Source organism: Schistocerca serialis, chromosome 9 (genome assembly GCF_023864345.2).
Source record: "Schistocerca serialis cubense isolate TAMUIC-IGC-003099 chromosome 9, iqSchSeri2.2, whole genome shotgun sequence".
Classification (NCBI taxonomy): domain Eukaryota; kingdom Metazoa; phylum Arthropoda; class Insecta; order Orthoptera; family Acrididae; genus Schistocerca; species Schistocerca serialis.
The window spans coordinates 44,617,472-44,641,069 of record NC_064646.1 but is presented as its reverse complement, the minus strand read 5'-3'; the positions used below and the strand labels follow the sequence as shown (position 1 = coordinate 44,641,069).

General features: G+C 38.4%; 1 non-coding gene across 1 annotated transcript; it reads right to left on the bottom strand.

Moving 5' to 3' along the window:
• Nucleotides 1-22,578: 22,578 nt before the first annotated feature.
• Trnaa-cgc (transfer RNA alanine (anticodon CGC)) lies at nucleotides 22,579-22,650 on the bottom strand. The gene has a single exon. It is a non-coding gene; the product is annotated as a tRNA-Ala (tRNA).
• Between the last annotated feature and the right edge of the window lie 948 nt (nucleotides 22,651-23,598).

The following is a 23,598-nucleotide window of genomic DNA, read 5'->3' as shown; positions in this document are numbered from 1 at the left end:
TCCACTGGGGGGGCAAATATTTGGCAGCGATGGTGAGTCATTTGGACTTGTCATGAGCAACAAATTTTTTCATAATTAATTAACTTTACAATTACAGCATATATACAGATATTTACAGGTGTAGAACATGAAGTAAATATAGTGCACATGCACTGATTACAGAACATGTTAGGCAATAACATAATGTGAGTACAAAACATATTAACAAATGACATAAGTGCACACGCATTGAAAAAACTCTTTAGCATTTTCACAACAAATAAACATAATGGCAAAAAAAATCATGTTGACAAGTGACATAAGTGCACATACACTGTAGTTCAAAACATATCAGCAAATCAATAAGTAGAAATCATGCTAGAAAAATGATAAAAGTGCACATGCACTGTAGTTCAGAATATATCGAAAAAAATGTATAGGCCATGAATACAAATGATGTTAGCAAAAAAAATTATTTTCACTATGTTACAAGAATTAGGATAGGAAAGGGAAGGATTGCATCATGGTTGTAGCACTTTAGGTTGCACACAGCTGCACTGAAAGTCCATATCTTTCCACAGAAGTACAACACCAAGTGAGACAATCTGAAGTTCTTTTCCCAGAAGTATTTATCAGCGTAGCCAAGACACTGAAATGTCGTAGTAATATTCCATGTTATCATTTTGGCAGTACATCAGATACACCAAACAGTGGGACCATAATAACGTCTCCATCGCTCAGGGCGGTGGACAGCATGACGTGTCAACACCACACTCTTACAAGGCACACCAACGTAGAATTAGTGCAAAAACCAAATATAGTGCTCCATGATCAAGAGGATATATATGACAAATGGATATTGCAGTAATTCAGGGTAGTTAGGTCAGAAGGTGAAGGACATTAAGTCACGTACTAGTCTTCATTGGGAATTACATTAGTAGTTTGCGGCAGTCATAGCCCAGTTATTGAACATTTCTGTACCATGTATGTAGTATTACAGAAAAATGTTCATAAATTGTTTTACAGATAACATTGGCATTCATTACCTAATTACAAATCATCAGTAGTCATTCGTTTTACTGAGAACATTGAAAATCGTTGCCTGATTACAAATCATGAGAAGTCACTCGTTTTACAGAGAACATTGAAATTCATTGCCTAATTACAAATCATCAGAAGTCACTCGTTTTACAGAGAACATTGGCATTCGTTCCCTAATTACAAATCATAGAAGTCATTCGTTTTACAGAGAACATTGAAATTCATTGCCTAATTACAAATCATCAGAAGTCATTTCTTAAAACAGGAGGTAGTCAATACATACTATTACAGAATAACATTATTAATTAATCATTGGTCATCTCAATACAGTAATCAGTAGCATTCATTTCCCAGTTACAAAGCATTATTAATTAATCATTGGTCATCCCAATACAGTAATCAGTAGCATTTATTTCCCAGTTACAAAGCATTATTAATTAATCATTGGTCATCCCAATACAGTAGTCAGTAGCAATCATTTCCCAGTTACAAGGCATTATTAATTAATCATTGGTCATCCCAATACACTAATCAGTAGCATTCATTTCCCAGTTACAAGGCATTATTAATTAATCATTGGTCATCTCAATACAGTAATCAGTAGCATTCATTTCCCAGTTACAAAGCATTATTAATTAATCATTGGTCATCCCAATACAGTAATCAGTAGCATTCATTTCCCAGTTACAAAGCATTATTAATTAATGATTGGTCATCCCAATACAGTAATCAGTAGCATTCATTTTCCAGTTACAAAGCATTATTAATTAATCATTGGTCATCCCAATACAGTAATCAGTAGCATTCATATCCCAGTTACAAGGCATTATTAATTAATCATTGGTCATCCCAATACAGTAATCAGTAGCATTCATTTCCCAGTTACAAAGCATTATTAATTAATCATTGGTCATCCCAATACAGTAATCAGTAGCATTCATTTCCCAGTTACAAAGCATTATTAATTAATCATTGGTCATCCCAATACAGTAATCAGTAGCATTCATTTCCCAGTTACAAGGCATTATTAATTAATCATTGGTCATCCCAATACAGTAATCAGTAGCATTCATTTCCCAGTTACAAAGCATTATTAATTAATCATTGGTCATCCCAATACAGTAATCAGTAGCATTCATTTCCCAGTTACAAAGCATTATTAATTAATCATTGGTCATCCCAATACAGTAATCAGTAGCATTCATTTTCCAGTTACAAAGCATTATTAATTAATCATTGGTCATCCCAATACAGTAATCAGTAGCATTCATTTCCCAGTTACAAAGCATTATTAATTATTCATTGGTCATCTCAATACAGTAATTAGTAGCATTCATTTCTCAGTTACAAAGCATTATTAATTAATCATTGGTCATCCCAATACAGTAATCAGTAGCATTCATTTCCCAGTTACAAAGCATTAATTAATCATTGGTCAACTCAATACAGTAATCAGTAGCATTCATTTCCCAGTTACAAAGCATTATTAATTAATCATTGGTCATCCCAATACAGTAATCAGTAGCATTCATATCCCAGTTACAAGGCATTATTAATTAATCATTGGTCATCCCAATACAGTAATCAGTAGCATTCATTTCCCAGTTACAAAGCATTATTAATTAATCATTGGTCATCCCAATACAGTAATCAGTAGCATTCATTTCCCAGTTACAAAGCATTATTAATTAATCATTGGTCATCCCAATACAGTAATTAGTAGCATTCATTTCTCAGTTACAAAGCATTATTAATTAATCATTGGTCATCCCAATACAGTAATCAGTAGCATTCATTTCCCAGTTACAAAGCATTATTAATTAATCATTGGTCATCTCAATATAGTAATCAGTAGCATTCATTAAAGCATTATTAATTAATCATTGGTCATCTCAATACAGTAATCAGTAGCATTCATTAAAGCATTATTAATTAATCATTGGTCATCTCAATACAGTAATGAAATTATGTGCATAGTATTTATGCATTCATTATTCAAGTGACATACTATTCAGAGCTAATCAGTATTACTCAGAACTCTCTTAAACAGGTATCATTTTTTGGTCTGGTAATACATTTTTTTTGTTAGCAATGCATAGCATTGGGTAATTACAAGGGAAAGAGAAAGAAAAATTGCTTTTGGGTTGTTACTGTAAATGAAAATGTGTAACGTCATTCGTCATGAGTCAGCTGTAGCAAGGTTATGAAACAAGTAGAGTATATGTAATCACATTCGTAAATGACATAGATTTAATGAACAACTGCTTATAGCACATTAACGTCATAAATAATTTCTCCTGCAAAAATATATTTTAAAAATGGGTTATTCAGCTGAAGGAAGAAACGCATTTAATGCTGAAAAGTAGTGAACTTCGAATTAACAGGTAGTGAAATGTGTATAAAAATGTGTTCCATAGCTGTCCTTTCCAAAACCATCAGTCATTATACTATGCAATATAGCACCTGCTGTCAAAGCAAACTGCAACAAATACTTAAATAACTACATAGCATGAATACATAACTTCCACATTATCCTCATCTGTAAAGAAAAAACTTCATTATCCATCACTTCATTATCTATATTATCATAACTCCATTATTATCATCACCTATAAAGAAAAACTTCATTATCCATAGTAGCATATTCTTCATCATTATTCATCAGCATTCATTATCATCTGCAAAAAATTCACTTCATTACTCATTACATAACTATTCCTTATCTCTAGCATATTCCATCACTAAAACTAAGATGTGTAGTTCTGTTTGACAGCCTGCATCAATCGCCTTGTATTCTGAAAGAAAAAATTAGTTAAGACTGCTATTCTGCGATGTGTATAGTATATTCTTGTTAAAGCTTGTTAATCCTGATCCATTTACTCTTCCTCACGAGGTTTGCATCTTCTTTCAATCATTCCGAAGCTGAAATTCCCATTTCTGTTTAATTTATTTCTTTCACCCATCATTTCTTTCTGAAATTGATGAACAGAGATTAATGTCTTGTATTTAAATCATATACTCATTAAATAATGACTGGTTTATGGTAACATAATTAAGCATACAGCATAACATGACAAAAAACGTAATATGTGAAAAACTTATATAGTGTTCAGAGGCAAAAATGTACTCAGTGTATCACAATGTAACAGTAAAGTAGTCACCATGTTGAGATACCATAAGGCAAAATGTCAAAGTCAACTGGTGTTTGCTATATCTTAACTATTTCATTGTGCATACAAACAAAACATGAAACAATCATATATACCTAAGAAAGACAAAAAATGTGATGTTCGTTGTGTTCAGCTTGTATGTTGCGTAGTTAATAGAGGCGAGAATTAAAGACTTTAATGGAGAGAAAATTTAATAAAATTAATATGTCACTAGATAACATTGCATAATTATTCATAAGATACGTAAGTTTCTCTGGAAAAAATGTGCACAGTCTGATATGTAACGACAAGAAGAGCGACCTGCTAACCTTACCATGCTGGGCACTTGCCAAGAAAAAATATGATAATCATCAATAAGTAGTCATGTGAATATAATTGCAGAAATAGTCATAAAATGTGTAACTTCATCTGGAAAAATATGCACGGTCTGATGTGTAACTACAAGAAGAGCGACCTACTAACCTTAACTTGCCGGGCACTTGCCAAGAAAATATACGATAATCATCAGTAATTAGTCATGTGAATATAATTGCATAGGTGATCATAAAAATTAGCAAATGGCATTTTAGCATGTTAAATCATAAAGTGTCTTCATTCAATAAAAGGTTTGATGTTTGACCAGTGGTGAATGCCTTTGGATTTTCTGGTTCTCAAAGTTTCGACGTGTACAACATTGGGGTGAGGAATGCTGCGAATCCGATATGGACCTGCGTATAGAAGTTCAAATTTACTGCACCTACCTCTTCCTTTGTTGGATAAATAGTGTGTACGTACTAATATTTTCTGTCCAATGTGAAAGTCATGGCGTGTACAAACCTGTTTTTGCTGTCTTCTCCGGCGCTCTGTGGCACGTTTGATGTTGTTCAGCGCAATGTCGATTATTTCGTGGTGTCGTAATCGACGAGATGTAGGAAAATTTACTAATTCTGTAATTTTGTTTGGTGGTTCAACATTTTTCAGTATAACAGACGGAGATAGCATAGTGGATTCATTTGGAATGGAATTAATTACATCTTGGAATGAGAATATGTGTGTGTCCCAATCAATATGTCTTTTGTGGCAGTATATTCTACACAGTTTACCAATTTCTTTCATTAATCGTTCACAAGGGTTCGAAGAAGCATGGTACTTGGATATATAGATCGGAGAAATGTTTCTAGCTCGTAACATGCGTGTCCATATAGCAGAACGAAATTGTGATCCATTGTCAGAAATTACTTTCAACACATGCCCTACATGAAATAGAAAATGCTTTACAAATGCTTTCGAAACGGTTTTAGCAGTAGCTTTGCGTAACGGAGTGTAAGTAACAAATTTTGAAGTGAGTTCAACAGCGACAAAGATGTAGCAGAAACCTCTATTAGTTCTCGGAATTGGACCAAAAATGTCTACAGCGGCCATATGTCTCAATTTAACAGGTACAATTGGATGTAATGGAGGAATATGTGAAGTTGTGTCTGACTTAGCTTTCTGGCAGATTTTACATGACGCTAAAACTCGTCGTATACGTTTCTCCATGTTGGTAAAATAACAGTTCTGCCTCAGTATAAGAAAACATCTTCTGGCTCCGTAATGTGCATAACTTAAATGAGTATACCATATTAATTTGTTAACCAGTTCGTCGGGAATGCATAATAACCAATTGTTGCTGTCAGGATGAGAGCGGCGAAACAGAATGCGATTGCGTATAGTATAATGGTTTCTAATCGTAACATTATTCCTATCGTGCCAAAGGTGTTTAATATCTTTCCACACGTTGTCTTTACTTTGCTCTTTTGCTATGTCCTGTAATGACGACGAAATAAAATTTTCAAATGCAACTTGTTGAATGTACATGACGCTGAAATTTGCTTTGCAGAAGTTGGTTGCGATGTCTTGCTGATTGTTGCTGAGAGAACGAGATAGTGCATCTGCTATAATATTTTGTGTGCCGGGAATGCGAACGATTGAAAAATTAAATTCCTGTAAATAAAGCTTCCATCTGCTTAATCGGTCGTGAGTAAATTTAGCTGAAAGTAAAAATTGTATAGCTCTATAGTCTGTGTAAACGGTGGTGTGTCTTCCATAAAGAAAGTGCCGAAATCTCGTAAAAGCCCATACAACACATAATGTTTCCAGTTCTGTAACGGAATAAGTTCGTTCAGCAGGTGACAGAATGCGACTTGCAAATGCGATGTTTTTAATTACTGTTGAGCCATCTTCTTCAATTTCCTGAAAAATATGTACGCCTAAAGCGGTGTTGGAACTGTCGGTAGCAATGGAAAATTTTTTGGTAAGATCTGGGTGCGATAAAAGTGGTGCATTCAACAAAGCATGTTTCAGGTTCATAAATTCAGAATGTGCTTGCTTATCCCAGGACCAAATAGTGTTTTTACCTGTCAACTGGCATAATCTAGGTGTGTCTAAAGCAGAGTGATGAATAAATTTACGAAAAATTTAATTAATCCCAGAAAGCTGCGTAACTGTTTTTTCGTTGTAGGAACAGTAATGTCACGAAGAGCTTGAAGTTTTTCTGGATCAGGCGCAATGCCTTCTGCTGAAATTACGTGTCCATGTAATTTTATAGAAATTTTACCAAAATGCGATTTACTGAGATTAACTGTGAGTCCTTGTGCACGAAAAGTCTGCAACAGTTGTTCAAGAATCAGATTGTGTTCAGACCAGTTAGCTTCTGCGATAAGAATGCCGTCTACGTACGTCGTGATTCTGCCTTTAAGTTCTGTCGGAAGTATTGTGTTCAAACCGCGAATAAAAGCTGCTGAGGAAATTGTTAAGCCGAACGGTAATTTACAAAATTGATAAGTCACCAAAACAGAGAAAAGCTGTATACTTTCTGCAATTCGGATGAAGCTGAATTTGCCAAAATCCCGATTTCAAATCTAGTGTGGAATAAATAGCCGTACCATGAAATTACTGTAGAAGTTCCTCTAATGTCTGTGGTCGATCTGTTTCATTAATAATTATGTCATTGATGTGACGCGAATCAAGTACAAGGCGAAGTGAGCTATCCTTTTTCTTAACAATATGTAGCGGGTTTATGTACGGACTAACTGCCGGCTCAATAATTCCTTGGTCGAGCATATCCTGCAATTCTTTCTTAACTTGTTCTCTGTGGATATATGGAATGGGATAATGCTTTGCTTTAAATGTGTCGTGCTGTTTGACTTGAAATTCACACATAAAACCGGACATAGTACCAGGAATGTTGTCGAAAACTGGAGCTTGCTGTAAAAGAATTTTGTATAGTTGCGTGCGTTCGTCGTCTGTATTTGCACAGCTCTGCTTAACTTTATCAGAAATCATCTGCATTACGTCGTAGTCAGCTTCGTCTGGAGTATTATAGTTATGTACGTACGTATCCATGAACAATGTGGAATTACAGTCTATGCCACGTGATACGGAAATGACCTTTGTGCGATTAATTGTTTGTTCTTCCGTAGATAAAGAGTGCTAAAATTCCAAAGCCAATTGTATTCTCGTCCTTCAACATTAAATAGGAATTTTGAAAATCAATAACTGCGTCGTGTTGTACCAGAAAATTAGTACCTAAAATAACGTCTGTTGTCAATAAAGGAACAATCCAAAAATTTGAGTGAAAAGTATGACCTGCAATACAAAATGATAAATGCGTCTGTAATTTAACATCTACTCCTTTACTCGATACTGCTCCTTTCACTTTCGTTTTGCCTAATGGTAATGTAGGATAGGTATTCTCTTTGTTACACTCGTTGAAAGTTTCTTCATTTATTACTGACATAGGTGATCCGGAATCGATTACTGCTGAAAATTTCGATGAACCAGTTTTAATTTCGATGACAGGATGTGAAATGGTTTTTTGAACAACTGGTCTTTCCTGCAAAAGAGTGTCTCTGATATCGTCAAAAGTAATTACATTTTCGTGAACAACATTCTGTGTGTCAAAAGTAGTGCTTGTGTTATAGGAAGACGCGACCTGTACAATATCTAGTCAGATTCTATCTGAAGTGTTATTATTTTCTGGAGGATGTTGTGGCATTTCGACTATTTGAACTGTTCTGTTATTTCTTTCAAACGTATTACGCTCTGGATGATACCTACTGTCGGGTTCATTCATGAGAATATGTTCTTGTGGAAAATTTTGCTGTTGGTAAGACCGATTGTTATTATATGTACGCTGAAAATTTTGCCCATTATTTTTACGTCTGTCGTGATAGTCATTACTATACGGTGCATTGCGATAGAAATTGAAATACTGTGTTTTCTGTATGTAGTTGTTTCTTTGCTGCCGTGCGTTACTATTTGTTGTACCTGGGACTATACGTGCACGCGGCGAAACATTAAAGCTTGGCTGACCTTGTGCATTACATTGTTGGTTAGGTATGCTAACCGGCTGGCTTTCATGCTCTTGTGGTGGAAAACGTTTATTGTCACTAAAATGTGGTTCCTGTTGCTGAAAATTTTGACGATATTGATAATTAGAATTTTGTCAGTTATTAACGTTTTGGTGGTTGTCATTCGTGAAGCGTCTAATACCTTTACTATTGAAATTACGTGACTGATCGTAATTACTGTAAGTTTGTTGACCTTGGTTATTATATGTAAAATTTTTGTTTACAAAGGAAGAATCAGATTGCTGTACTTCCAAAAGCTGTAACAGATCTCTGAATGCCGAAATGTTTTCTTTTTGCTGACCCGTTAGAAGTGTCACTCTTAATGATCGTGGTAATTTAGAGATACATAGTTGAATAAGTGCAGATTCACTATATGGTTCACTTAGGTACTGGTTTTGTTGAACCATGTGTTCAAAAAATTGCGTGACACTGGGAAAATTTGAGTTCTCATAATTTGGTAAACTAATTAGTTGATCTTTAATTCCGTGCTGTGTCGTCTTCGACCAATACGCTGATAGAAAAGCATTCTGAAACTCTTCTACCGAATAGCATTGTCTCACGATCGGTCTCATACGAGTTGCCGGTTCGCCTTCCAAAAAACTGCAAATAAATTCAAGTTTGTGTGTTATGGGCCAAGTCGGTGGAAAAGCAAAGCTAAATTGTTGTATCCAATCCAGTGGGTGAATCTGTGTTCTCTCATTTTTAAACACTTTAAATTTTCTCATTGACAGAAAATGTTTGTAATCAAAATTATCGTCTCTGTATGACGGAACAGGTTCAGTATTGTAAGAGAATCTATTTGTCTGTGTCTGTACTCTCTGTAGATTACCCAAGTTATACGCGCTGCGTGAGTCTGACAAATGTTCACTAAGTAGCGTCTGCTGTAATGTGTTGAACGCTGAAATATTTTTTATCTCTGTTACCTCTTGCTATAAACTTAACAATTTTCTACGTAAGGTGTTATTAGATGACTCGATCTCATTGATTGTCTGTTGTAGATTTTGGAATTCAGGTGTATGGTTAAACAAAATCGGTGCAGTATCGTCTGATTTGCTGTCATTATTACTTTCAATAATATCAATACGACTGGCCAATTCATCACATTTTTCAGTCAGTATTTTTACCTGATCATCGGTTTTAGTGTCAGACGCATTAATCTGTTTTTGCATTTTACGTGTGGTTTCGTTCAGTTTTTTTAACGTCAGCTTTGATGTCATCGGAATCATGTGTTAGTTCTAATTGTTCGAGTCTGTCTATCACTGTCTGGATATCTGCCGTGTGTGTATCTGTTTTTGATTTAAGATCAGAAATTTCATCAAGTAATTCGGTGTTCAACTGTTCGATGGTATTAATTTTGTCCGATACTGTAGCAATATTGTTGTCTACATATGTTTTTGCCTTCGCAAACATTTTACGTTTATCTTCTCGTCTCTGTGCAGTGATTGTTTCCATGACTTGACGTTTTACTTTATTTTGATCCTGTATAAATTTGCGGAAACGCGTATCACTGTTTTGTATGTGGTGACTAAGACGTTCGTCAATTTGAGTGTTCTGTTGGTCGAATTTCGCGTCTATCTTTGCATCCAATGTGCGCGAAAGTTCTGCTGTCATCAATTTAAACTCGTCGCGTAATTGTGTTGTTGCTTTTTGAGAGCATTGTTTACCGACTGCACTAATTTACTCTCTAAGTGTTTCTGTTGTAGCTGTTTGCATATCCCTTAATTATTGAGCAACCGATCTAATTTCTTCGCTACTTTTCTTTGAACAAGCCTCAATTTCCTCGTGTAACTGTTCCTTAGTATCATGACACTGCGCGGCAACGGCTCTAATCTGTTCACTAAGCTGTCTGGAATTGTTGTCTAATTTTTCACTAAGGTTGTCATGTTTTTCATTCTGTTGTTTGACCTGTTCATTAAGTTGTTTGAGATCTTCATTATTATTGTCTAGTTTTTCATTAAGCTGTTTGTTCTGTTCACTAAGTTGTTGTTTAAAATTTTCACTTTGTTGTTGTAGCAATCTTGCCATAATTTGTTCAAAGTCAATATTACCGGCTCTATTCTCTGTGCTGTTTGATGACATACCTGCAATTGTCACATTTTGTGTGACCATTTGGTCATTGTGTAATTTACAAAAAGGTTTGCCAATCGGATGTACACTGTCAGTCACTATTTCGGAATTAAATAAATCTGTCTTACTTTGAGTATCCTGTTCATTATCATTAGAAAAATTCGTCTGTCCGTTACGTGAATTTTCCAAACCGAGTGTGTTAAACTAGACAGCGCTCATTACAATACAGCGCCCCGCATCATCAATTGTCGTCAAATTAACAGAGGAGACAATTGAGTTCGTTTGTTCATCATTAAGATAAAAATCGTCATGAGTGGTTGGAACGCACTGATTGTCAGTGAACGCAGGATTGTCATTATTACACTGCGTGTCACAAGTACTATTGGTGAAGTTGTTTAAGTCGGTAATTTCATTCTACACACCTCGCGATGTACTATTAACAGTTTTTCGCGGCATTTTAACACAAATCACAATTATTCACAAATGAAACAAAGACAATGCAAAATTCAACAAATACAAGTACAACAAAGAGCAACGAATTGCCAATGATCTGTGGAAGAAAGTCACAAAATTAGTAAAAGCGTTGCGCCAAATGCTAATTATATTTAAGTAAATAAGAGCAGATATCTGACTACTTCTCAAAAGATTCTCAAAGAAATACGATCCTGGTCCGGATGTCGCCAAGTGTAACCTCCCCACAAAAATTTGAAAAGACAATAATTAAATGTCAAAATGAATAGAGCCAAGGTGTGACTTCCCAGCAAAAATAAAAGAAATTTATTTAAATGTTTATGGTCATCGTGCTAAAGGTAACCTCCCAGCAGAAATAAAAGAAAAGTCTATGATAATGAAAATGAGCCAAATGTTTGGTCCCCACAAAAATTATAGAATAATAATGACCCAAATGTAAACTCGACACAAAAATTGTGAAATGAACATTAATCATTAAACCCACAATAATAGGGCAGCATCGCTGACCTTAGGCCCTGTGCAATAATTAATCTGATAAATTGATTCTGGCAGGAAAAGCATAGGAAATATTGTTTCAATTGGAATGATTCTTTCTTTTAAAAACGATTGCTTTGAAAACAAAATTATTATTGGGGCTGTTCTTGAACAACTTAATTACAATTAACATATGTTACATTATCAGATGTGCGCAATGCTGCTTCATTACCTTATTTAACAATATACCTCGTCCCGAACCTTGACCAGAGACCCATGTCGACGCCCGCCGACTCCTCACACACTACTCCGATTGAGTACAACTCGCAACTGACAACTCGCAACTGAACTCTCGCGCGGTCAAGCGCAGACTAGCAACGATAAACAACTCTCTGGTCAGAGATTCTGTCATACCTCGCCATCGCTGGTACTGAATACATACGCGTTTCAGAGTACATCGCATAAATCATAGTTCGTTTAGAGGAATGTGTCACGTTTCATCACACATGAGATGGAAGTCCTCTGATGACAGACAGGTTTGCCGTTAACGATCGCAAGTTGACAATGATTTAAATCACATACAGAACACGTGACTGTATTCGAGTCGAACGCAGGCTATATCGAGCGACTGATGCATCCTGACAGAACAGCGGAAAAATTGACCTGCACCAACTTCTCCCTCTCCAGAATGCATCATCAGTCTACCATTAAATCGTACCTCGTTACAGCTCCATCACAATCGATCACCCCGCCCACTCTCTGTTACCCTTTAATGCAGTTGCATGTAAGTTTAGAGGCGGATTGTTATCTGTCTTCCTGAAAAGCTCCAGATACAGTAGTCAACTAGTGTGTATCACTGTCACCTCAATAGACATACAGTATAATGCTGCCTCGACGAAAAAAAGTAACTGTTTCCCTGGTTCCCTTCGCTTCCATGTCGACGTTTTCTCGGGGTACAGAAGGTGGTAGATACAGTTTTCTCCGATTTCTACTCCGTTCCGACTTACATTGGAACGATCACATGTGCAAAGCTGCAGGGATGGTAGCGCAGAGTCAGAGGGGGCAGTTGCAAGATGCATAGGGACTACCTAAAACGAGGTTGGAATTTTACTGTAGCAGATAGTTCGAGAAAGGTGACTCGCTTCGAGATATGAGAGTGCCAGAAATATGATTCACTAGTGGCTGTAATCATCAAAGGACTTCTCTGTACGATCCAACCCAGGTATGTGCTTGAATGAAAGACTTGTTTCCAAATCTCAGACACCATTTCTACCGAAAGCGAAGCACTAGAGATCTGAAACGCTAGTGTAGATTTCTTACGACCTCAATCAGCACAAAATCTACTACTGATTGTGATCCTTCTCAGTCAACGATCGCCTATAACCCAATCGATATAGCACCATGCCATCGAGACAAAATGCGTTACAAATACTGGAGGAAATATCTAGCGGCGGCGGCGTAAGGGAGTTGCAAATACCGGTTTCATACAACGCTCCTTAGCCGAAACACTTTCAAAATATGGTAATTTTATTACGAGGTTGCACCATCGGCGACGCGTAACCGCACCGTTGGTTTGATACTATACACTCCGGTGATCAACGTCTATATTCTGCGTCACTGTATTTGTCTGAAAAAAGAAAAAAACCTCTTCATTCAGAGGTAATGCCATACCTCCATTTATAAAGTGAGTATAGCTTTTAACGTAGATACTTGTATGCACCTATAGAACCAAGACAGCTTGTGATGGTAATGTGGTTTTGTTTTTTAACATCTCGCTGCTTGTAAGACGATTACGCCTCTCTTTCTAGGACACAGTGGTACCACTCGCAAGAAAACTTATTAGGAATGTCCACCCATCGTTGATTTTCGGTCAGTATTATTTCGTATCGCCGTCAATCAGTTACTGACGAAGTATTAGTAATATGGGGTGTGTGACAGGTTCGCCTTGAGCATCAGGCTTGTGAAGTATGTGTTTGTGTTCAGGCATGTGCAAAGGAAATGACTATGTCCAGTCGTAAAGAAGTTATGGATTTGACGTGGAATACTGTGATAGCAAAGGGAGGAGGAGTATGTCAAGTCATAAGAATGTTAGAGATATTTCTATTTCCAGAGCCGCAGCCGTCGGCAGGGCTATTTCCGATACTTCGCTCATTGTCGAATGTCGTTCAACTGAAACCGCAATCCTAACATTTATTTGTAAGTATAGCGATCAAATACACATATATGTGACCAATTTAGTAGGATGCTTCTGTCTATGCGCGCTTGGCGCGGCGGTGGCATGTGGCGGGAATGGTTCACGTTTTCTGCTAACGGCTGGAGCCGTCCGAATGGATAGGCCTGTTGCAATGCGGGAATATAGTTGACTTAACCGTGTAGTCCTCTAGACGGCCGAATAACGAACTAAAACTTAGTACGTGTTGAACAGCTTTCGTGATCAAGTGGAAATTGAGAAGATTTAATATGAGCATGTGTTTTCGCTGGGCCATTATTTCCTCCCATTTAAACTGTTCGGTTAACTGCTTCTTCACATTTCGCGTCTTTATTTAGTTGAGAGAACATCGATTATGGTGAGTACATCTAGCAGGTGGAAAACACGTTTGCTGGTTCTCTATACATGAGAAACACCTTATCCGACTTTGTAAATTATAAGAGTGATTTGGAATCTGATACATCACCGACATCGGCATTCGCGAGTGGAAATATCAGTTTCCTCTATTTTCTTTTTCGAGTTTCCACGCAAAGGTCTCTGCAGACGGGATAAGTTTCTCTCTGCCGATCATTAGTGATCGGTGGCGGTACACTTCGCTCGACGTCTCAAAATGATGGAAGCAAGTGCAGTCGAATTTAAAAAAGTATACCGATTTTGCTCATAAAACTAAATAAAAATGGACTTTATCTATTTTTGTGGAAAGAGGACATGTATTATTGTCGCGAACGTTTTTTTTAAATAGTTGCTTTATTATAGGAGTCTAGTTGATGTTAAATAATCGAGCGCAGAACAGCGCGATAGTTCCCTACGAGAGCGCGGTTCTGCCTCGGCCCCTGCTGAGGTGTCCTACGTGACGTTAAACAAAATTGTTTTCCACCCCAGAACGAGAGGCTTTGGGGACCTGTCTAGTCTGCGACAGCAGCGCCTCCTAGCCATTAGGGGCGGCTGCGCCAATATGCTTTAGATGACCAAGATGCATTTGGGAAAGCCGTCCTTTTATCTCGTATTGTTTAGTTATCTATACCTGCTTTTGTGATGGCGAAGGGCGATCGTATCAAGGAGGGTGGCGGCCAGCACGAGCCGCGAGACTGTTGGAGGAGTAGCTCCCTTCCTCGGTCCTTCCTTCCCGTAGGTAGATTTTCGGCAGTTTGTGATTGTACATGGAGGAGAACGTACATTCAATTGCAGTCTTTTAGGACGACGATTTTCCCCAGTAGATGGGATGCCTTATGACCGTTCAGTACAAGTGCAGGCTTTTTCGCGACAGTCTCGAAGTTTAGTTATAACTGTGACGCATTTTTTCCATCATTTGTGATAACGTGCATTGGCTTTGGCTAGTGGGGCTATAGGGTGATTTTTAGTAAGCATGTATTGAACTCTTACATCAAACACCGATAGATTCTATATTCTTGCAGGTAATACACTTTTTAAACTCCTCTCTGTCCAACACCAGCATCTGGTCAGCTGAACGTATTTCCCACCAAAAAGAATAAAGATAGTACCTTACACCCCAGCCTTTTCCCCCTAGCTTGTAGGTGTAGGGTAGAGTTTGAGTGCTTCTGTCGCTGGTTTCGAGAGGCGTTGCGTGATTTTTTTTTCAGCAGGACAACACCAGTTGTATGGTATCGTCAGTTTCTGCGCTATATTGCGACTTAAGGCCGTTCTTGTGAAGCTCTATGCATATAGTTTTGTAATTAGGAGCTGTTGTTGTTGTGGTCTTCAGTCCTGAGACTGGTTTGATGCAGCTCTCCATGCTACTCTATCCTGTGCAAGCTTTTTCATCTCCCAGTACCTACTGCAACCTACATCCTTCTGAATCTGCTTAGTGTATTCATCTCTTGGTCTCCCTCTACGATTTTTACCCTCCACGCTGCCCTCCAATACTAACTTGGTGATCCCTTGATCCCTCAGAACATGTCCTACCAACCGATCCCTTCTTCTGGTCAAGTTGTGCCACAAACTTCTCTTCTCCCCAATCCTATTCAATACTTCCTCATTAGTTATGTGATCTACCCATCTAGGAGCTACCTTTGTGATTAATTACGTAATTAGGATGGATATTTGCGTCAGTTTCCCAGCCAAAATAAATAAAGTACACTAACTTAACCTCCCCCTCCCGCACCTGGACAGTTTCCATGTGTTAGGGGTGCACATAGGCTTTCCATCCATTAGAATCAGGCTTCGAATCGCTGATAAGTTGCGTTTTTTAAATGCTCTGAATGTTTGTACACTGCAATATTTTAGGGTGTTTAATCATTGTGAGCGTGTTTGCACGCATTATTTCGGTGATTTACGAGCAGTTTGCAAATCTCTATGCTGTGTACTGGATTATTTTGGTAATTTACGAGTCGTTGGCATATTTACACATCAGTGTACTGCATTATTTACGAGTAGTTTCCAGGTCTGTAAACTGTATATTGTGATCTCAAGCACGTCAGGGTGAGTGTTTTTTTATCAGCATAATAAATAAACTACTTGAAATCCATCCCTAAATAAATTGTTCCAAAAATAAATAATGTTCACTCCTCCCTCTCTCCAGCAGCCCAGAACAGGCTGATTCCTTTTCCTGCCAATTTCGCCATCCAGATTGCGGGAGGGATGAGGAGGCTGGGGCGCAAGTGCGGCTGAGAAAAACATGTGATGTCGTCATGATGCTGTGCTCCTGTGGACTGAACTACACGATCACGTGACCTCTAGCGGTGAACTAGGTCAGTTCTTTGGTCTGGTGGATCGCAGGCAGTTGTCTCTTGTGTGGTGGGAGCTTATTTGTAGGTTTAAGAAATGACAGACAATTCCTGCAGAGCCAGATGTTTCCATGCATTGTGTAATGCATCTTTAATGCAAAGCAGTTATTTGCAGGAACGTGTTCTTCCTCTTCATATGTTCAAGCATTAATGCTCACTTCCATTCTTCATGCAGTGAGCTGTGGATGCACTCCTTAGCTGAATGACTGCATGTAATACAGCTATTAAAACACCCTCTGTCTGGCATCAGCAATTCGTCATTCTCCTTCCACGCCAACAGCTCAACAAGCACTGATATCTCAGCCTCTTGTGGTGGTAACAATAAACTAAGCCAATAATGCTGTAGGTGGGTAACAAATTTAAACAAATTTCAACAAATTTAAACAAAAAAATGGTTCAAATGGCTCTGAGCACTATGGGACTTAACATCTGAGGTCATCAGTCCCCTAGAACTTAGAACAACTTAAACCTAACTAACCGAAGGACGTCACACACATCCATGCCCGAGGCAGGATTCGAACCTGCGACCGTAGCGGTCTCACAGTTCCAAACTGAAGCACCTAGAACCGCACGGCCACACCGGCCGGCAAATTTAAACAAATTTATACAAATATAAACAAATTTAAACAAATTATATTCGAACTGAATGAGATCATGTGCAGTCTCTAGTGGGGGCAACACCATACCAGTTCCTCTCAGCTGCAGGTGTAAGCTCTTAGAGCAAAATTCCCTCCAAAATTGGAGATTCCCGCCCATTTTCCAAGAGGATATCGCACCATCATGCAAAAAAGTCGGAAAGGGGGGCGGGGGAGCATAGAATCACATAATTCAATTTCCCTCCAAAATTCGAAATTCTCGTCTGTTTTCCAACAGGATGTCGCACCATCATGCAAAAATTCAGAAAGTTGGGACCAGCAGAAGCACATAATTCAATTCCCCGCCTGAGGGGTCGTTGCACTTTCCCACCAAAAGCCGCCATCTTGGATACTCGAGTCATCAGCTAATATCACGGGCGCCATCTTGCATGATGTCAGTGGGGCGACGCCGGCCAGGTTATACTACTCCGGTCTAGCCCGCCTCTCTCCCTACAAACTACTGAATGATCTGTCTTGGCGAAAATTGATACGAGACCGGTCTACTGGTAGAAATGCATACTGTAAAGACAAAAAACGAGAAATGATGGTTCGACTAGTGCCCTTCCACTATGTGTTTCAGCAGAATGCATGTGTGAATTTACGTCCCTCCAGAAAGCTTGTATACATCCCTAGATATATGTGCCTCCATTCGTGTTACAAAAATTCACTTTCAATTGTAGTCTGACAATTCTAATATTTTTGTCCAACAATTCGACAGGATGATCATTGATAAGTGTATCACACACGAACTGACACTCCAAATCCTACAGATAAGTCTGTCTTCGTTTTAAGTTCCACTACCGTAGTGACCACAAATACAGTGTGACACTCCTAGGGGAGGTCAAGCATATTTCTTTTTTGTATCCTGTTAGTGCCATTCGTGACTGGCACGCGGAAAGAAGGTCGGTCAAAATTTTGAGCTGTAGAAGTACTTCTATACCAGTAACTTTATCAATGGCTTTTGTTTATAACTCAACAACATAAATTGAATCTGCTTATTAATTATTCATCCGTTTACAGGCACACAAAACGCACGGAAGAATGTGTGCTATCCACCCAGTTTTCTCTGTCACTCACTGAGTCTCTAGCACTTTATTTAATCTACCACACCTTAGCAAAGCGTTGATAATAATTATCTTGGTTCCCAACTTTTACTCTACCATCATTCTGACTTACACCTCCATAGCTTAGCAACCAATGTAGATTTTTGTTGACTCGGACGACGACTAATGTGGTAAGGCTTTTTTTTATTGCCTTTCGAACCATGCTGCTTATATAGGCCTACTGTCAACGAAAAAAGCTTTCACAAAACAACAGGACGACCATTAATTTCGTGTATTTGCCTCCCATAACAAAAATCGTTTTGGGTTTGTCAATTTATCTACCTTCATACAAAGTTCGAACCAATTCGTGCAAGTTTAAAGTATAGTAGTGGTGCGCTTCAAAAACCTTTCTGTCCATACTTGCATGTAAAATCCGAATGGCGATCATTTCAATTCCACCCTGATCAACATATTTTGCAAAAGGAATTAATCGATTCTCTCAATTTACCTGGGCATCAGCTCCAGTTCATCATTCAAACCTTGCTTAATACACTGTAACATAGCTACATTAAGACAGATGTTCAAATTGCTATATAAATGGCCACTGGTCCACACTATCCTAAAAATATTTTAACCCCTTGTTCCTAGCTGAAATAAGAACTGAGCACTAACTCCAATTCTGCACACAGCCCCCTCAAACATATCTGTTATGGCACTTCCGTGTTGTAAACATTCTGTAACTGAGCAGCTGAAAGAAAATTCTAAATTACAAGTCATCTCTGTGTTGATGATGTTTAACATATTCCTCCATAAGTCATCGAGAACTTGGAAACCTTTGCGTCTTTAACTTGCTGCTTTATGTCCCTTGAAGCTTCATGCTATTTGTACAGGGTTATTTATTACATAATCATCATTTAATGGAATTTAAGTACAATACAGACACGTTAGAACCTGCTTTCGTTGCTGGATCGTGTGGGTGGTACATTCATTTGCTTTGTTTGGTGGGTGGAAAACATGCCTTTTTCGCTGTAATCATTACTTGAGATATGTGGAATGTTGTGATCACCTGAAATGTGTTTTGTTAGCTCTATGCAGAATACAACATTTCTTTTGCTGTCATATTATTCACAAGTGAGGTTACGTTTACAAGACAGCCTGCATTCAACAGGGAGAATACCTGCCTGTGGAATAAAGAAAATTGATATGCAGCTTGTCAATACGTGGGTTGATAGTGTTTGACTATGTGATTTGAACCGATATACTTCCGATAAACTAAACGTAGCTGTGTACAAAATGCCTCTCCTACTCGAATGGAATATGGAAAGAATGTCTCTCGGTTAAACCTTCGTTTTAGCCCAAATTTTCTCACTGCAGATTCTACCTTTGCTCATGACACAGGAAGCGGTAAAGAGATCCACCCTCAGCTCCTACTTTTGTCTGAATATCACTTTCTCCCATATCCTCGCCAGTAACGAATCTTCTTGCAGCAACCTGATTTTGAATTGTGAATCATATTCGTCAGGTGCATTTTCTCGGGTGTTTCGGCAGATATTACCCAAACAAATGCTGTTCATCATGTCTTTCACGCGACGCCCATTGTGGTCTGAAAGTTTTGGTTTGTTTCCCTTTACAACCAAAAGCATTTTTAAAGCTGAATCTTACGTTCCCATTCAATAGAATGGTCCCAAACTAGTTTAGTGCGATATGTATTAATAGGACAGCAAAACACGAAGAATAATCGGTACTCCAATAGCGATTGAGCAGCGCTGCTACTGCATGGCTGTGGTAGTCAGCATGGGCCTGGGAAACGCTGCTCAGTCACTTATTCTTCGTGCTTTACTGTCCCTGTTAATACATATCCATAACACAAATATCATTCAAGAGACAACTAGCAGACTGGGACACACCTTAAAGGTCTGTTCACACTATCCATCACGGCACCATCATGTCACAATATCATCACATGAAGGTGTATTTTCACTGTCCATCACGTCACGACACGTCAAGCCAATTGAAGTCACGTGATCTCATATCACAAGGCTGTCCTCAACCGTTTTTTCGTGGGAATTTTCAATTTTCGCAAGATGACTTACAACTGTTTTTATGTCCAAAGAGCGTATATAAAACGTGGTAGCATATATACGTAGATGTTGTAGTTCATATTTGTACGAAAATGACATTTATAGGTTGAACATTAAGGAAAGAAGACACAAGTGAAAAACAATGCAAAAAGAATGTGGATATGAAAAATGCCATTATGTGGTACAGAAGGGAAATTTCACACACTATACAAGGAACTCAAGGAAGAGGAATCTGCATTTTACACGTTAGAAAGATGAAGCAACAATTTCTTTCATTTGTTACATCAAATTTCTGCAAGAATTGCTAAAAGGAACACATGTTATGGGCGGTCACCACATCCCATGAAAAATGGGCCTGTTAAAGGTTAAGTTTAGTTGTCAGCACATTGCAGTTTTTTGTGTAATAATCTTATCTCCCTCAATACCTTTCTCTTAAGAGTCTAAGTTTTCTTTCCATCTTGTATTTGGCTTTTAATACTTCAGGGGCCTTATTTGTCCTGGGATTTGCCAGTGAAACCACATAAATATTGACGACTTATGTTTGCAAAACTGTTTCACACACAATGCAGAGAACCACTTAACAATAAATAAGCCTGACAACATATATTTAAACAAACAACTCTAATACACTAGTCGATGTTTACCTCACAAAAAATACATTTTGCCACTTTTGCAGTGCCTGAAGGTTTAAGTCCATTTCTTTATGGAACATTACAAATGCCTGACAACATACAAATAAATTCCACGTACTAATCAGATTCTACCCAAAGTATTATTTTTAATTCATATTGCAGTCATATTCCATTTAAAATATTAAATACAGTATCGGTATGAATATAAATCCACTTTATAAATGTACTAGAGTAAGTAATTTAGTGTGCTCATGTCATAAAATTCAGACTGCTGCCTCACTACTTCAATTAATCTTTCATCATTCATTATAAATTTTAACAAAAGATGTAACAAAACGAAACAATTTGTAACAAATAATTGACAACAAACGACTGACATCGACCATGAAAACCACACCCAAATGAAATATGGAGATCTGAGCATGGCCATGAATTGGGAGGAAATGATCTTGGGGGTCACATGACCAACAACAGACGAACTACGTCAGTCATCAAAACTTTCTTCCTGGGAAACCTTGATAGCGCCATGGCCTGACATGAAGTGATGGGCAGTTTGGTTGCCGCCACTTGAATGTGGAGCAGAATGTTTTGACAGGATGTGAGCTTTCATGATGTGATGGACAGTGTGAATTTGCCTTAATACAGTTTTCCATTAAGTTCCAGTGTTTGCTGTCAAAAAATGAGCTTACTGACTATGCAAGTACAGATGAAGAATACAGCCACAGCTCTCATAATTGAGTGTGACAAAGGAGCGGAGCACCTGAGTCTGTACATCATGATAAGCTGGGGTCGCTCTATCGAATGGGCATGTAAAATCCCGCATAAAAAATAATTTTCTTTGTTATGGGAAACAAATCAACTATTTCCATCGACGATAGGACTCACATGAGAGATGTGATGAGCTGTATTTGTTTGGTATGACTCCAGCTACTCACAGCAAAAACGAAATCGCGGATATTTGCCAAAATATCAGAGAGTAAGCGCCTGATGACTTTTAGGAGAGACATTCTGTATATAACACTAGGGATAGGGGCGATACTTGATAAATGTTTCCTGCACTAGAGTATCCAAGACCAAAAACAATTTTACATACATCAGCAAGGTGTTTCTGAACAAAGTACCACAAAATGTAAAGGATCTGCCACACAATACATTTAAAATGGTTATTGAATGTTGACTGAAAAGTAAGGCCTCCTACAACGTTGAGAATTCCATGTGTAAGAGTGTAAAAGATATAGTAATTTAATTATAGTGTAAACTAAATGCTGTACTCTATAACATTCAAGTGTAAATTGACATTTATGTAAGTTCAATGTGTACTGTAACATTATCTTCCGTCTTCCGTAAGGAAATAACTTGCACTTGACGATGTCTCATGCAACAGCGATTGTGGGGTGGCAGGTAAAATTTGTGATTGTTGTGTATTGTCTTTGTACACCGTCGTTCTCACGCGAGCCTGGCAACTATTCTTGTGGTCATCCAGAAAGCGGTGGTGGTGGTGGTTAGTGTTTAACGTCCCGTCGACAACGAGGTCATTAGAGACGGAGCGCAAGCTCGGGTTAGGGAGGAATTGGGAAGGAAATCGGCCGGGCCCTTTCAAAGGAACCATCCCGGCATCTGCCTGAAACGATTTAGGGAAATCACGGAAAACCTAAATCAGGATGGCCGGAGACGGGATTGAACCGTCGTCCTCCCGAATGCGAGTCCAGTGTGCTACCACTGCACCACCTCGCTCGGTATCCAGAAAGCGATGGAGAACATACTGACCATAGTTTTCAGTCTGCACTGCCACATTCTCGTCCAGCCCACTGAAAGAAATGTTTCTATTCTCTTTCTACTTAGCGGGATCAGGACTATGATTATAAATGAAGATATAAAGTTCTAGCTCACACATATATTGAGTAAAGTATCTTATGTACAACACTTTCAAAGTCACTATGTTCAATTGACAGTAAATCTCCCTATTCTAGACAGCACAACCAGCGGTTCAGAGGCGACCTATATGGTATGTTTCTACCAAATTGTCTTTCGTCCTGACTACTAATACTCAAATAAACGCTCGCCACAAAAGTGGAAATAATAGTCACCACTTGCCACGTGGATTTTGTAATGATCATGGGCGGCACACTAACAGTTACTTTAGCGGAATCTAAACGATCCAGGACGGTAAACAGTCCTCGCGAGTTCACTATTAGTTATTACAGAAAACACGCAATCCGACGTTTGACAGACGCTGGTCCTACAGTGGCTGAATGCGAAGTGAACCTTCTTCCTGCATCTGTTGCTCTCATCTAATACTTTCCCCTCTTTAGGGAAGCGTGTGGGGGAGTTTGTAGCCTTGTGGCTTTTACTCCTCAGTGTCCTTGTGTGTGTGAATTTATCTCTGATTTTTTTGGTGTCTGTGAAGTGTGATGAATGTTCTGTGTGTGTCTGGTACTGCCTGGAGTTGGCGAGATGATTGTTATTTTTGGAGCGGGAAGAGGATTAGGATTTGGATATAGGGATGTTCTCTTCGACTTACTCATCGAAGATCGTCATAGGGCGTTTGTGCTTGTTGCGGGACATGTCATACCGACCTAAGGAGCGGATGAGATTATTTACAGATTTGGAAGAGCTCTAGTAGAAAGCCCTTGCCAGATCTTGGAATCTTTCTTTGAGGAGTGGGATTTCGTCAGCGGCGTG